The sequence below is a fragment of the Chlorocebus sabaeus genome, chromosome 8 (genome assembly GCF_047675955.1).
Source record: "Chlorocebus sabaeus isolate Y175 chromosome 8, mChlSab1.0.hap1, whole genome shotgun sequence".
Lineage (NCBI taxonomy): Eukaryota > Metazoa > Chordata > Mammalia > Primates > Cercopithecidae > Chlorocebus > Chlorocebus sabaeus.
Window position 1 is genome coordinate 44,346,309 of NC_132911.1, and position 16,366 is coordinate 44,362,674.

General features: G+C 39.3%; 4 pseudogenes; all 4 read right to left on the reverse strand.

The window, feature by feature from the left end:
• Window positions 1-866: 866 nt before the first annotated feature.
• On the reverse strand, window positions 867-1,659 carry LOC140712304 (uncharacterized; annotated as a pseudogene).
• Window positions 1,660-2,509: 850 nt separating this feature from the next.
• LOC140712303 (uncharacterized) lies at window positions 2,510-3,661 on the reverse strand (annotated as a pseudogene).
• A 764-nt stretch (window positions 3,662-4,425) lies between these two features.
• Window positions 4,426-5,274, reverse strand: LOC140712273 (uncharacterized; annotated as a pseudogene).
• LOC140712305 (uncharacterized) lies at window positions 5,273-6,639 on the reverse strand (annotated as a pseudogene).
• Window positions 6,640-16,366: the final 9,727 nt, after the last annotated feature.

Sequence of the window (16,366 nt, forward strand, 5' to 3'; positions counted from 1 at the left end):
GGCTTCCAAATATCACTTTGCATATTCCACACGAACAGACTTAGCGAAAGACTTCTTCAAGGGAAAGCTGTAAGTCTGTGAGATGAATTTTCAGAACACAAACCTGTTTCTCAGGAAGCTTCTTTCTAGTTTTTAAAGGAAGATATTTCCTTTTTCACCATAGCCCTCTATGGGCGTCCAAATATCACTTTGCAAATTGCACAACAAGAGTCTTAGCGAAAGACTTCTTGAGGGGAAAGCTGTAACTCGCTGAGATGAATTAACAGAACACAAAGCAGTTTCTCAGAGCTTCCTTCCAGTTTTTAACTGAAGATATTTTCTTTTTCACCATAGCCCTCTAGGGGCTTCCAAATATCACTGTGTAAATTTCACAAGAATAGTCTTAGCGAAAGGCTGCTTGAGGGGAAAGCTGTAACTCTGTGAGATGAATTAACAGAAGACAAAGCAGTTTCTCAGAAAGCTTCTTTTCAGTTTTTAAAGGAAGATATTTCCTTTTTCACCATAGCCCTCTATGGGCTTCCAAATATCACTTTGCAATTTTCACATGAACAGTCTTAGCGAAAGGCTTCTTGAGGGGAATGCTGTAACTCTGTGAGATGAATTAACAGAACACCAAGCAGTTTCTCAGAAAGCTTCTTTTCAGTTTTTAAAGGAAGATATTTCCTTTTTCACCATAGCCCTCTATGGTGTTCCAAATGTCACTTTGCAAATTCCCCAAGAACAGTCTTAGCGAAAGACTTCTTGACGGGAAAGCTGTAACTCTGTGAGATGAATTAACAGAACACAAAGCAGTTTCTCAGAAAGCTTCTTTCCAGTTTTTAAAGGAACTTATTTACTTTTTTACCATAGCCCTCTATGAGCTTCCAAATATCACTTTGCAAATTCCACTAGAACAGTCTTAGCGAAAGGCTTCTTGAGGGGAAAGCTGTAACTCTGTGAGATGAATTAACAGAACACAAATCAGTTTCTCAGAACGATTCTTTTCAGGTTTTATCTTAGGACATTTCCTTTTTCACCATGGAACTCTGCGGGCTTCCAAATAACACTTAGCAAATTCCACAAGAACAGTCTTTGTGAAAGGCTTCTTGAGGGGAAAGCTGTAATTCTGTGAGATGAATTAACAGAACAAAAACCAGTTTCTCTGGAAGCTTCTTTTCAGTTTTTAAAGGAAGATATTTCCTTTTTCACCATAGCCCTTTATGGGCTTCCAAATATCACTTTGCATATTGCACAAGAACAGGCGCAGCGAGGGGCTTCTTGAGGGGAAAGCTGTAACTCTGTCAGATGAATTAACAGAACACAAAGCAGTTTTTCAGAAAGCTTCTTTCCAGTTTTTAACAGAACATATTTCCTTTTTCACCATAGCCCTCTATGGACTTCAAAATATCACTTTTCCACTTCCACAAGAACAGCCTTAGCGAAAGGCTTCTTGAGGGGAAAACTGTAACACTGTTAGATGAATTAACAGAACACAAAGCAGTTTTTCAAAAAGCTTCTTTTCATGTTTTATCTTAGGATATTTCCTTTTTCACCATAGCCATCTATGGGCTTCCAAATATCACTTTGCAAATTCCACAAGAACAGCTTTAGCGAAAGACTTACTGACGGGAAAGCTGTAACTCTGTGAGATGAATTAACAGAACACAAAGCAGTTTCTCAGAAAGATTCTTTTCAGGTTTTATCTTAGGATATTTCCTTTTTCACCATTGAACTCTGTTGGCTTCCAAATATCACTTAGCAAATTCCACAAGGACAGTCTTAGTGAATGGCTCCTTAAGGAGAAAGATGTAACACTGTGAGATGAATTAACAGAACACAAAGCAGTTTTTCAGAAAGTTTCTATCCAGTTTTTAACGGAAGATATTTCCTTTTTCACCATTGCCCTCCAAGGGCTTCCAAATATCACTTTGCAAATTCCACAAGAACAGTCTTAGCGAAAGGCTTCTTGTGGGGAAAGCTGTAGGTCTGTGAGATGAATTAGCAGAACACAAAGCATTTTCTCAGCAAGCTACTTTCCAGTTTTTAACTGAAGATATTTCCTTTTACACCATAGCCCTCTATGTGCTTCCAAATATCACTTTGCAAATTCCACAAGAACAGTCTTAGCGAAAGGTTTCATTAGAGGAAAACTGTAACTCTGTGAGATGAATTAACAGAAAAGAAGGCAGTTTTCTGAAAGCTTCTTTCCAGTTTTAAACGGAAGATATTTCCTTTTTCATCATAGCCCTCTAAGGGCTTCCAAATATCACTTTGCAAATTACACAAGAACAGTCTTAGCGAAAGGCTGCTTGAGGGGAAAGCTGTAGGTCTGTGAGATGAATTAGCAGAACACAAAGCATTTTCTCAGCAAGTTACTTTCCAGTTTTTAACTGAAGATATTTCGTTTTTCACCATATCCCTCTATAGCCTTCCAAATATCACTTTGCAAATTGCACAAGAACAGTCTTATTGAAAGACTTCTTGAGATGAAAGATGTAACTCTGTGAGATGAATTAACAGAACACAAAGAAGTTTCTCAAAAATCTTCTTTTCAGTTTTTTCTTAGGATATTTCCTTTTTCACCATAGAACTCTATGGGCTTCCAAATATCACTTTGCAAATTCCACAAGAATTGTCTTAGTGAAAGGGTTCTTGAGGGGAAAGCTGTATGTCTGGGAGATGAATTAGAAGAACACAAAGCAGTTTCTGATAAAGCTACTTTCCAGTATTTAATGGAAGATATTTCCTTTTTCACCATAGCCCTCTAAGGGCTTCCAAATATCACTTTGCAAATACCACAAGAACAGTCCTAGCGAAAGGCTTCTTGAGGGGAAAGCTGTAACTCTGTGAGATGAATTAGCAGAACACAAAGCAGTTTCTCAGAAAGCTACTTTCCAGTTTTTAACTGAAGATATTTCCTTTTTCACCATAGCCATCTATGGGCTTCCAAATATCACTTTGGAAATTACACCAGAACAGTCTTAGCGAAAGGGTTCTTGAGGGGAAAATTGTAAGTCCGGGAGATGAATTAGAAGAACACAAAGCAGTTTCTCAGAAAGCTACTTTCCTGTATTTAACGGAAGATATTTCCTTTTTCACCATTGCCCTCTATGGGCTTCCAAATATCACTTTGGAAATTCCACAAGAAGAGTCTTAGCGAAAGGCTTCTTGAGGGGAAAGCTGTAACTCTGTGAGATGAATTAACAGAACACAAAGCAGTTTCTCTGAAAGCTTCTTTCCAGTTTTTAATGGAAGATATTTCCTTTTTCAGCATAGCCCTCTAAGGGCTTCCTAATATCACTTTGCAAATTCCACAAGAACATTCTTAGCGAAAGGTTTCTAGAGGGGAAAGCTGTAACTCTCTGAGGTGAAATAACAGAACAAAAAGCAGTTTCTCAGAAAGCTTCTTTCCAGTTTTTAACTGAAGATATTTCCTTTTTCACCATAGCCCTCTATGGGCTTCCAAATATCACTTTAAATTCCACAAGAACAGTCTTAGCGAACGGCTTCTTGAGGGGAAAGCTGTAAGTCTGTGAGATGAATTAACAGAACACAAAGCAGATTCTCAGAAATCTTCTTTCCATTTTTTAACGGAAGATATTTCCTTTTTCACCGTAGGCCTCTATGGGCTTCCAAATATCACTTTGCAAATTCCACAATAAAAGTCTTAGCGAAAGGCTTCTTGAGGAGAAAGCTATAACTTTGTGAGATGAATTAACAGAACACAGAGCAGTTTCTCAGAATGCTTCTTTACAGTTTTCATCTTAGGATATTTCCTTTTTCACCATAGAACTCTATGGGCTTCCAAGTATCACTTTGCAAATTCCACAAGAACAGTCTTAGCGAACGGCTTCTTGAGGGGAAAGCTGTAACTCTGTGAGATGAATTAACAGAACACAAAGCAGTTTCTCAGAAAGCTTCTTTCCAGTTTAAAAGGAAGAAATTTCCTTTTTCACCATAGCCCTCTATGGGCTTCCTAATATCACTTTGCAAATCACACAAGGACACTCTTAGCGAAAGGCTTCTTGAGGTGAAATCTGTAGATCTGAGAGATGAATTAGCACAACACAAAGCAGTTTCTCAGCAAGGTACTTTCCAGTTTTTAACTGAAGATATTTCCTTTTTCACCGTAGCCCTCTCTGGGCTTCCAAACATCACTTTGCAAATTGCACAAGAACAGCCTTAGCGAAAGACTTCTTGAGGGGAAAGCTGTAACTCTGTGAGGTGAATTAACAGAACACAAAGCAGTTTCTCAGAAAGCTTCTTTCCAGTTTTTAAAGGAAGATATTTCCTTTTTCACCATAGCCCTCTACGGGCTTCCAAATATCACTTTGCAAATTCCACAAGAACAGTCTTAGCGAAAGGCTGCTTGAGGGGAAAGCTGTAACTATGTCAGATGAATTAAGAGAACACAAAGCAGTTTCTCAGAAAGCTTCTTTCCAGTTTTTAAAGGAAGATATTTCCTTTTTCACCATAGCTCTTTATGGGCTTCCAAATATCACTTTGCAATTTCCGCAAGAACAGTCTTAGCGAAAGGCTTCTTGAAGGGAAAGCTGTAACTCTGTGAGATGAATTTACAGAACACAAAGCAATTTCTCAGAGATATTCTTTCCAGTTTTTAACGGAAGATATTTCCTTTTTCACCGTAGCCCTCTATGGGCTTCCAAATATCGCTTTGCAAATTCCACAAGAAGAGTCTTAGCGAAAGGCTTCTTGAGGGGAAAGCTGTAACTCTGTGAGATGAATTAAGAGAACACAAAGCAGTTTTCAGAAATCTTCTTTACAGTTTTTAACGGAAAATATTTCCTTTTACACCGTAGCCCTCTTTGGGCTTCCAAATAACACTTTGCAAATTCCACAAGAAGAGTCTTAGCAAAAGGATTCTTGAGGGTAAAGCTGTAACTCTGTGACATAAATTAAGAGAACACAAAGCAGTTTCTCAGAAATCTTCTTTCCAGTTTTTATCTTAGTTTATTTCCTTTTTCACCATAGCCCTCTAAGGGCTTCCTAATATCACTTTGCAAATTCCACAAGAGCACTCTTAGCGAAAGGGTTCTTCAGGGGAAAGCTGTAAGTCTGGGAGATGAATTAGAAGAACACAAAGCAGGTTTTCAGAAAGCTACTTTCCAGTATTTAACGGAAGATATTTCCTTTATCACCATAGCCCTCTATGGGTTTCCAAATATCACTTTGCAATTTCCACAAGAGCAGTCTTAGTGAAAGGGTTCTTGAGGGGAAAGCTGTAATTCTGGGGGATGAATTACAAGAACACAAACAGTTTCTCAGAAAGCTACTTTAGAGTATTTAACGGAAGATATTTTTTTTTTTTTCACCATAGCCCTCTATGGGATTCCTAATATCACTTTGCAAATTCCACAAGAACACTCTTAGCAAAAGGCTTCTTGAGGGGAATGCTTTAACTCTGTGAGATGAATTAAGAGAACACAAAGCAGTTTCTCAAAAAGCTTCTTTCCAGTTTTTAAAGGAAGATGTTTCCTTTTTCACCGCAGCTCTCTATGGGCTTCCTAATATCAGTTTCCAAATTCCACCAGAACAGTCTTACCGAAAGGCTTCTTGATGGAAAAGCTGTAACTCTTTGAGATGAATTTACAGAACACAAAGCAGTTTCTCAGAAGGCTACTTTCCAGTATGTAACGGAAGATATTTCCTTTTTCACCATAGCCCACTGTGGGCTTCCAAATATCACTTTGGAAATTCCACAAGAACAGTCTTAGCGAAAGGCTTCCTGAGGGGAAGGCTGTAGGTCTGTGAGTGAATTAGCAGAACACAAAGCAGTTTCTCAGAAAGCTACTTTCCAGTTTTTCTGTGATGATATTTCCTTTTTCACCATAGCCCTCTGAGGGCTTCCAAATATCACTTTGCAAATTCCACAAGGACTGTCTTAGCGAAAGGCTTCTTGAGGGGAAAGCTGTAAGTCTGTGAGATGAATTAGAAGAACACAAAGCAGTTTCTCAGAAATATTCTTTCCAGTTTTTAAAGGAAGATATTTCCTTCTTCACCATACCACTCTATGGGCTTCCAAATATCCCTTTGCAAATTCCACAAGAAGAGTCTTAGCGAAAGGCTTCTTGAGGGGAAAGCTGTAACTCTGTGACATGAATTAACAGAACCCAAAGCAGTTTCTCAGAAAGCTTCTTTCCAGTTTTTAACTGAAGCTATTTCCTTTTTCACCATAGCCCTCTAAGGGTTTCCAAATATCACTTTGCAAATTCCACAAGAACAGTCTTAGAGAAAGGCTTCTTCAGGGGAAAGCTGTAACTCTGTGAGATGAATTAGCAGAACACAAAACAGTATCTCGGAAATCTTCTTTCCAGTTTTTAATGGAAGATATTTCCTTTTTCACCGTAGCCCTGTATGGGCTTCCAAATATCACTTTACAAATTCCACAAGAAGAGTCTCAGCGAAAGACTTCTTGAGGGGAAAGCTATAACTTTGTGAGAGGAATTAACAGAACACAAAGCAGTTTCTCTGAAAGCTTTTTTTCTGTTTTTATCTAAGGATATTTCCTTTTTCACCATAGAACTCTATGAGCTTCCAAATATCACTTTGCAAATTCCACAAGAACCGTCTTAGCGAAAGGGTTCTTCAGGGGAAAGCTGTAAGTCTGGGAGATGAATTAGAAGAACACAAAGCCGTTTCTCAGAAATCTACTTTCCAGTATTTAAGGGAAGATATTTCCTTTTTCACCATAGCCCTTTATGGGCTTCCAAATATCACTTTGCAAATTCCACAGGAACACTCTTAGCGAAAGGCTTCTTGAGGGGAAACTTTAGGTCTGTGAGATGAATTAAGAGAACACAAAGCAGTTTCTCTGAAAGCTTCTTTCCAGTTTTAAAGGAAGATATTTCCTTTTTCACCATAGCCCTCTATTGGCTTCCAAATATCACTTTGCAAATCCCACAAGAACACTCTTAGCGAAGGGCTTCTTGAGGTGAAATCTGTAGATCTGTGAGATGAATTAGCAGAACACAAAACAGTTTCTGAGCAAGCTACTTTCCAGTTTTTAACTGAAGATATTTCCTTTTTCACTATAGCCCTCTATGGGCTTCCAAATATCACTTTGCAAATTCCACAAGAACAGCCATAGCGAAAGACTTCTTGAGGGGAAGGCTGTAACTTTGTGAGGTGAATTAACAGAACACAAAGCAGTTTCTCAGAAAGCTTCTTTCCAGTTTTTAAAGGAAGATATTTCCTTTTTCACCATAGCCGTCTATGGGCCTCCAAATATCACTTTGCAAATTCCACAAGAATATTCTTAGCGAAAGGCTTCTTGAGGGGAAAGCTGTAACTCTGTGAGATGAATTAACAGAACACAAAGCAGTTTCTCAGAAGGCTTCTTTTCAGTTTTTAACGCAAGCTATTTCCTTTTTCACCGTAGCCCTCTATGAGCTTCCAAATATCACTTTGGAAATTCCACAAGAATATTCTTAGCGGAAGTCTTCTTGAGGGGAAAGCTGTAACTCTGTGAGATGAATTAACAGAACACAAAGCAGTTTCTCAGATAGCTTCTTTCCAGTTTTTAACTGGAGATATTTCCTTTTTCACCATAGCCCTCTATGAGCTTCAAAATATCACTTTGCAAATTCCACAAGAACACTCTTAGCGAAAGGCTGCTTGAGGGGAAAGCTGTAACTCTGTCAGATGAATTAAGAGAACACAAAGCAGTTTCTCAGTAAGCTTCTTTCCAGTTTTTAAAGGAAGATATTTCCTTTTTCACCATAGCTCTCTATGGGCTTCCAAATATCCCTTTGCAAATTCCACAAAGAGTCTTAGCAAAAGGCTTCGTGAGGGTAAAGCTCTAAATCTGTGAGGTAAATTCACAGATCACAAAGAAGCTTCTCAGAAAGCTTCTTTCTCATTTTCATCGGAAGGTATTTCCTTGGCCCTATAGTTGTTAAAGGAATCAGAAATATCAGTTCTCAGATTCCACAGAATTAAGACTGGCAAACAACTCCATGAAATACAGCTGTAAGTCCGTGAGTGGAAGTCACACTTTACAAAGCTGTTTCTCAGAAAGGTTCTTTCGAGATTTCATCTGAGGATATTTTCTTTTTCATCATAGGCCCCTAAGGGCTTCTAAATATCACTTTGAAAATTCCAGAAGAACAGTCTTAGCGAAAGGCTTCTGGAGGGGAAAGCTGTAACCCTGTGAGATGCATTCAATGATCACAAAGAAGATTCTCAGAAAGCTTCTACCCAGTTGTTATCTGGGGATATTTCCCTTTTCACCAGAGCCTTCCATGGGCTTCCAAATATCACTTTGCAGGTTCCACAAGAACCGTCTTAGTGAAAGGCTTCTTGAGGTTAAAATTGTAACTCTGTGAGATGATTTCACAGACCACAAAGAAGTTTCTCAGAAAGCTTCTTTCTCATTTCGATCGGAGGTTATTTCCTTTGGCCCTATAGTCTTCAAAGGGATCTGAAATATCAGTTCTCAGATCACAGAAATAAGGCTGGCAAACAACTCCTCGAAATACAGCTGTGTAACTCAGTGAGTGGAAGGCCCACATCACAAAGCAGTTCCTCAGAAATCTTCTTTCCAGTTTTCATCTGAGGATATTTTCTTTTTCACCGTAGGCCTCTTTGGGCTGCTAAATATCCCTTTGCAAATTCCACAAGAACAGTCTTAGCGAACAGATTCTGGATGGGAAGCTCTAACTCTGTGAGATGAATTCACAGCACACAAAGCAGTGTCTCAGAAAGCTTCTTTCCAATTGTTATCTGAGGATGTTTCCGTTTCAACATAGCTCTTCAGGGCTTAAAAATATGACTTTGCAAATTCCACAAAGCAGTCTTAGCGAAAGGCATCTTGAGTGGAAAGCTGAAACTCTGTGAGATGAATTCACAGATCACAAAGAAGTTTCTCAGAAAGCTTCTTTCTCATTTACATTGGAGGATACTTCCCTTGGCCCCATACCCTTCAAAGGGATTGGAAATATCAGTTCTCAGATTCCTCAGAAATAAGGTTAGCAAAAAAGTTCCACGAAGTACAGCTGTAACTCAATGAGTGAAAGTCACACATCACAAAGCAGTTTCTCAGAAAGCTTCTTTCCAGTTTTCATCTGAGGATATTTTCTTTTTCAACATAGGCCTCTAAGGGCTTCCAAGTATTCCTTTGCAAATTTCACAAGAACAGTCTTAACGAACGGCTTCTGGAGGGGAAAGCTGTAACTCTGTGAGATGAATTCACAGAACACAAACAGTTACTGTGAAAGCTTCTTTCCAGTTGTTATCTGAGAATATTTCCCTTTTCACCATTGCCCTCCATGGGCTTCCAAATATCCCTTTGCAAATTCCACAAGAACAGTCTTAGCGAAAGGCTTCTTGAGGGGAAAGCTGTAACTCTGTGAGATGAATTCACAGATCACCAAGAAGTTTCTCAGAAAGCTTCTTTCTCATTTTCATTGGAAGATATTTCCTTTGTCCCTATACTCTTCAAAGGGATCCTAAATATCTGTACTCAGATTCCACAGATATATGGCTTGCAAACAGCTCCACGATATACAGATGTAACGCAGTGAGTGGAGGTCACACATCACAAAGCAGTTTCTCAGAAAGTTTCTTTCGAATTTTTATCTGAGCATACTTTCTTTTTCACCATAGGTCTCTAAGGGCTTCCAAATATCCCTTTGCAATTTCTACAAGAAAAGTCTTAGCCAACGACTTCTGGAGGGGAAACCTGTATTTCTGTGTGACGAACTCACAGATCACAAAGAAATTTCTCAGAAAGCTTCTTTCTCATTTTGATCGGAGGATATTTCCTTTGGCCCTACAGACTTCAAAGGGATCCGAAATGTCAGTTCTCAGATTCCACAGAAATAAGGCTAGCAAACAGCTCACCGAAATACAGCTGTAACTCAGTGAGTGGAAGTCACACATCACAAAGCAGTTTCTCAGAAAGCTTCTTTCCAGTTTTCATCTGAGGATATTTTCTTTTTCACTGTAGGCCTCCATAGGCTTCCAAATATCCCTTTGCAAATTCCGCAAGAACAATCTTAGCGAAAGGGTTCTTGAGGGGAAAGCTGTAACTCTGTTAGATGAATTCACAGAACACAAAGCAGTTTCTCAGAAAGCTTCTTTACAGTTGTTATCAGATGATATTTCCCTTTTCACCATTAACCTCCATCGGCTTCCAAATACCCCTTTACAAATTCCACAAGAACAGACTTAGCAAAAGGCTTCTTGAGGGGAAACCTATAACTCTGTGAGATGAATTCACAGATCACAAAAAGTTTCTCAGAATGCTTCTTTCTCATTTTGATCAGAGGATATTTCCTTTTGCCCTATAGTCTTCAAAAGGATCCGAAATATCAGTTCTCAGATTCCACAGAAATAAGGCTTGCAGAGACCTAAACGAAATACAGCTGTAACTCCGTGAGTGGAAGTCACACATCACCAAGCAGTTTCTCAGAAAGCTTCTTTCCAGTTTTCATCTGAGGATATTTTCTTTTTCCTCATAGGCCTCTAAGGGTTTCCAAATATCCCTTGGGAAATTCCCAGTTGTTATCTGAGGATATTTCCCTTTTCGCGTTAGCCCTCCATGGGCTTCCAAATATCCCTTTGCAAATTCCACAAGAACCGTCTTATCGAAAGGCTTCTTGAGGGGAAAGCTCTAACTCTGTGAAATGAATTCACTGATTACAAAGAAAATACTCACAAAGCTTCTTTCTCATTTTTATCGGAGGATATTTCCTTTGGCCGTATAGTCTTCAAAGGGATCCAAAATATCAGTTTTTGGATTCCACAGAAATAAGGCTAGCAAACGGCTTCACGAAATACAGCTGTAACTCAGTGAGTGGAAGTCACACATAACAAAGCAGTTTCTGAGAAAGCTACTTTCCAGTTATCATCTGAGGATATTTTCTTTTTCACCATAGGCCTCTATGTGCTTCCAAATATCCCTTTGCAAATTCCAAAAGAACACTCTTAGCGAACGGCTTCTGCAGGGGAAAGCTGTAATTCTGTGAAATGAATTCACAGAACACAGAGCAGTTTTTCAGAAAGCTTTTTTACAGTTGTTATCTTAGGATATTTCCCTTTTCATCATAGCCCACCATGGGCTTCAAAATATCCCTTTGGAATTTTCACAAGAACAGACTTAGCAAAAGGCTTCTGGAGGGAAAAGCTGTAACTCTGTGAGATGAATTCACAGATCACAAAGAAGTTTCTCAGAAAGGTTATTTCTCATTTTGATTGGAGGATATATCCTTTGGCCCTATAGTCTTCAAAGGGATCTGAAATATCAGTTCTCAGATTCCACAGAAATAAGGATAGCAAACAGCTCGACGTAATACAGCTGTAACTCAGTGCGTGGAAGTCACACATTAGAAAGCAGTTTCACAGAAAGCTTCTTTCCAGTTTTCATCTGAGGATATTTTCTTTTTCACCACAGGCCTCTATGGGCTTCCAAATATCCCTTTGCAATTTCCAAAAGAACACTCTTAGCGAACGGTTTCTGGAGGGGAAAGCTGTAACTGTTTGAAATGAATTCACAGAACACAACGCAGTTTCTCAGAAAGCTTTTTGACAGTTGTTGTGTGAGGATATTTTCCTTTTCATCATAGCCCTCCATGGGCTTCAAAATATTCCTTTGCAATTTCCACAAGAGCAGTCTTAGCGAAAGGCTTCTTGAAGGGAAAGCTGTAACTCTGTGAGATGAATGCACAGATCACAAAGAAGTTTGTCAGAAAGCTTCTTTCTCTTTTTGATCGGAGGATATTTCCTTTGCCCCTGTAGTCTTCAAAGGGATCCGAAATATCAGTTCTCAGATTCCACAGAAAAAAGGCTAGCAAACAGCTCCACGAAATACAGCTGTAACTCAGTGCGTGGAAGTCACACATCACAAAGCAGTTTCTCAGAAAACTTCTTTCTAGTTTTCATGTGAGGATATTTTCTTTTTCACCATAGGTCTCTAAGAGCTTCCAAATATCACTTTGGAAATTACACAAGAAAAGTCTTAGCGAAAGGCTTCAGGAGGGGAAAGCTGTAACTGTGTGAGGTGAAATCACAGAACACAAACCAGTTTCATAGAAAATTTCTTTCCACTTGTTATCTGAGGATATTTCCCTTTACACCATAGCCCTCCAGGGGCTTCCAAATATCGCTTTGCAAATTCCACAATAATCGTCTTAGCGAAAAGCTTCTTGAGGTGAAAGCTGTAATTCTGTGAGATGAATTCACAGATCACAAGGAAGTTTCTGTGAAACGTTCTTTCTCATTTTTATAGGAGGATATTTCCTTTGGCCCTCTAGTCTTCATTGGGAGTCGAAATATCAGTTCTCATATTCCACAGAAATAAGGCTAGCAAACATCTCCCCGAAATCCAGCTGTAGCTCAGTGAGTGGAAGTCACACATCAGGTAGGAATTTCTCAGAAAGCTTCTTTCCAGTTTTCATCTGTGGATATTTTCTTTTTCACCATAAGCCTCTATGGGCTTCTAAATATCCCTCCGCAAATTCCTCAAGAACAGTCTTAGCGAACTTCTTCTGGAGGGGAAAGTTGTAACGTTGTGAGATGCGTTCAAAGATCACAAAGAAGTTTCTCAGAAAGCATCTTTCTCATTTTGATCAGAGGATATTTCCTTTGGCCCTATAGTGTTCAAAGGAATCCGAAATATCAGTTCTCAGTTTCCACAGAAATAAGGCTAGCAAACAGCTCCACGAAATGCAACTGTAACTCAGTGAGTGAGAGTCACACATCACAAAGCAGTTTCTCAGAAAGCTTCTTTCCAGTTTTCATGTGAGGATATTTTCTTTTTCACCATTGGCCTCTATGGGCTTCCAAATATCCCTTTGCAAATTCCACAAGACCAGTCTTAGCGAAAGACTTCTGGAGGGGAAAGCTGTTACTCTCTGAGATGAATTCACTGATTACAAAGAAGTTTCTCAGAAAGGTTCTTTCTCATTTCGATTGGAGAATATTTCTTTTGGACCTATAGTCTTCAAAGGGATCTGAAATATTAGTTCTCAGATTCCACACAAATAAGGCTAGCAAACAGCTGGACGAAACACAGCTGTAACTCAGTGAGTGGAAGTCACATATCAGAAATCAGTTTCTCAGAAGCTTCTTTCCTGTTATCATCAGAGGATATTTTCTTTTTCACCAGAGGCTCTATGGGCTGCTAAATATTCCTTTGCAAATTTCACAAGAACAGTGTTTGCGAACGTCTTCTGAAGGGGAAAGCTGTAACTCTGTGGGATGAATTCACAGAAAACAAAACAGTTTTTCAGAAAGGTTCTTTCCAGTTGTTATCTGAGGATGTTTTCCTTTTCACCATAGCCCCCCATGGGCTTCCAAATATCCCTTTAGAAATTCCACAAGAACAGTCTCAGCGAAAGGCTTCTTGAGGGGAAAGCTGTAATTCTGTGAGATGAATTCACACATACCAAAGAAGTTTCTCAGAAAGCTTCTTTCTCATTTTGATCGGAGGATATATCCTTAGGCCGTATAGTCTTCAAAGGGATCCGAAATATCAGTTCTCAGATTCCACAGAAATAAGGATAGCAAACAGCTCCACGAAATACAGCTGTAAATCAGTGAGTGGAAGTCACACATCACAAAGTAGTTTCTCAGAAACTTTTTTCCTGTTTTCATCGGAGGATATTTTCTTTTTCACCATAGGCCTCTATGGGCTTTCAATTAACCCTTTGCAAATTCCACAAGAACAGTATTAGTGAACGGCTTCTGGAGGGTAAAGCTGTAAGACCGTGAGATGAATTCACAGAACACAAAGTAGTTTCTCACAAAGCTTCTTTCCAGTTGTTTTCTGAGGATATTTGTCTTTCCAACAGAGCCCTCCATGGGGTTCCAAATATCACCTTGCAAATTCCACAAGAACAATCTTAGCGAAAGTCTTCTTGAACGGAAAACTGTAACTCTGTGAGATGAATTCACAGATCACGAATAAGTTTCACAGAAAGCTTCCTTCCCATTTTGATTGGAGGATATTTCCTTTGGCCCTATAGTCTTCAAAGTGATCCGAAATATCAGTTCTCAGGTTCCACAGAAATAAGGCTAGCAAACAGCCCCACGAAATACTACTGTACCTCAGTTAGTGGAAGTCACACATCACAAAGCAGTTTCTCAGAAAGCTTCTTTCCAGTTTTCATCTGAGGATATTTTCTTTTTCACCATAATCCTCTGTGGGCTTCCAAATATCCCTTTGCAAATTCCACAAGAACAGTCCTAGCAAAAGACTTCTTGAGGGGAAAGCTGTAACTCTGTGAGATGAATTCACAAATCACAAAGTAGTTTCTCAGAAAGCTTCTTTTTCATTTTGATCGGAGGATATTTCTTTTGGACCTATATTCTTTAAAGGGATCCGAACTATCTCTTCTCAGATTCCAAACAAATAAGACTAGCAAACAGCTCCACGAAATACAGCTGTAACTCAGTGAGTGGAAGTCACACATCACAAAGCAGTTTCTCAGAAACCTTCTTTCAAGTTTTCATCTGAGGATATTTTCTTTTTTACCATAGGTCTCCATGGGCTGCGAAATATCCCTTTGCTAATTCCACAAGAACAGTCTTACCCAACGGCTTCTGGAAGGGAGAGCTGTAACTCTGTGAGATGAATTCACAGAACACAAAGCAGTTTCTCAGAAAGCTTCTTTCCAGTTGTTATCTGAGGATATTTTCCTTTTCATCATACCCCTCCATAGGCTTCCAAATATCCCTTTGCAAATTCCACAAGAACATTCTTAGCGAACGGCTTCTGTAGGGGGAAACAGTAACTCTGTGAGATGAATTCACAGAGAACAAAGCAGTTTCTCAGGAGATACTTTCCATTTATTATCTGAGGATATTTCCCTTTTCACCATATCCCTTCATGGGCTTCAAAATATCCCTTTGAAAATTCCACAAGAACAGTCTTAGTGAAAGGCTTCTTGAGGGGAAAGCTGTAACTCTGTGAGATGAATTGACAGATCACAAAGAAGTTTCTCAGAAATCTTCTTTCTCATTTTTATCGGAGGATATTTCCTTTGGCCCTATAGTCTTCAAAGGGATCCGAAATATCAGTTCTCAGATTCCACAGAAATAAGGCCAGCAAACAGCTCCACGAAATACAGCCGTACTCAGTGACTGGAAGTCACACATCACAAAGAAGTTTCTCTGAAAGCTTCTTTCCAGTATTCATCTGAGGATATTTTCTTTTTCACCATAGGCCTCTATGGGCTTCCAAACACCCGTTTGTAAATCCCACAAGAACAGTCTTAGGTAACGGCTACTGAAGGGGAAAGCTGTAACTCTGTGAGATGAATTCACAGATTACAAAGAAGTTTCTCAGAAAGCTTCTTTCTCATTTTGATCGGAGGATATTTCCTTTGGCCCTAAAGAATTTAAAGGGATCCGAAATATCATTTCTCAGATTCCACAGAAATAAGTTTAGCAGACAGCTCCACGAAATACAGCTGTATCTCAATGAGTGGAGTCACACATCACAAAGCACTTTCGCAGAAAGCTTCTTTCCAGTGTTCATCTGCGGATATTTTCTTTTTCCCCGTAGGCCTCTAAGGGTTTCCAAATATCCCTTTGCAAATTCCACAAGAGCAGGCTTAGCAAACGGCTTATGGAGGGGAAATCTGTAACTCTGTGAGATGAATTCACAGAACACAAAGCAGTATCTCAGAAAGCTTCTTTCCAGTTGTCATCTGAGGATATTTCTCTTTTCACCATAGCCCTCCACAGGCTTTCAAATATCCCTTTGCAAATTCCACAAGAACAGTCTTAGCGAAACGCTTCTTGAGAGGAAAGCTGTAACTCTGTGAGATGAATTCAAAGAGCACAAAGAAGTGTCTCAGAAAGCTTCTTTCTCACTTTGATTGGAGGATATTTCCTTTGGCCCTATAGTCTTCAATGGGATGGGAAATATCAGTTCTCAGATTCCACAGACATAAGGCTAGCAAACTGCTCCACGAAATACAGCTGTATCTCATTGAGTGGAAGCCACACATCACAAAGCAGTTTTTCAGGAATCTTCTTTCCAGTTTTCATCTGAGAATATTTACTTGTTCACCATAGGAATCTATGGGCTTCCAAATAACCCTTTGCAAATTCCACAAGAACAGTCATAGCGAACGGCTTCTGGAGGGGAAAGCTGTAAATCCCTGAGGTGAATACACAAAACACAAAACAGTTTCTCAGAAAGCTTCTTTCTAGTTGTTATCTGAGGACATTTCCCTTTTCACCATAGCCCTCCATGGGCTTCCAGGTATCCCTTTGTAAATTCCACAAGAGCAGTCTTAGCGAAAGGCTTCTTGAGGATGAAAGCTGTAACTCTGTGAGATAAATTCACAGATCACAAAGAAGTTTCTCAGAAAGCATCTTTCTCATTTTGATCGGAGGATATTTCCTTTGACCCTACAGT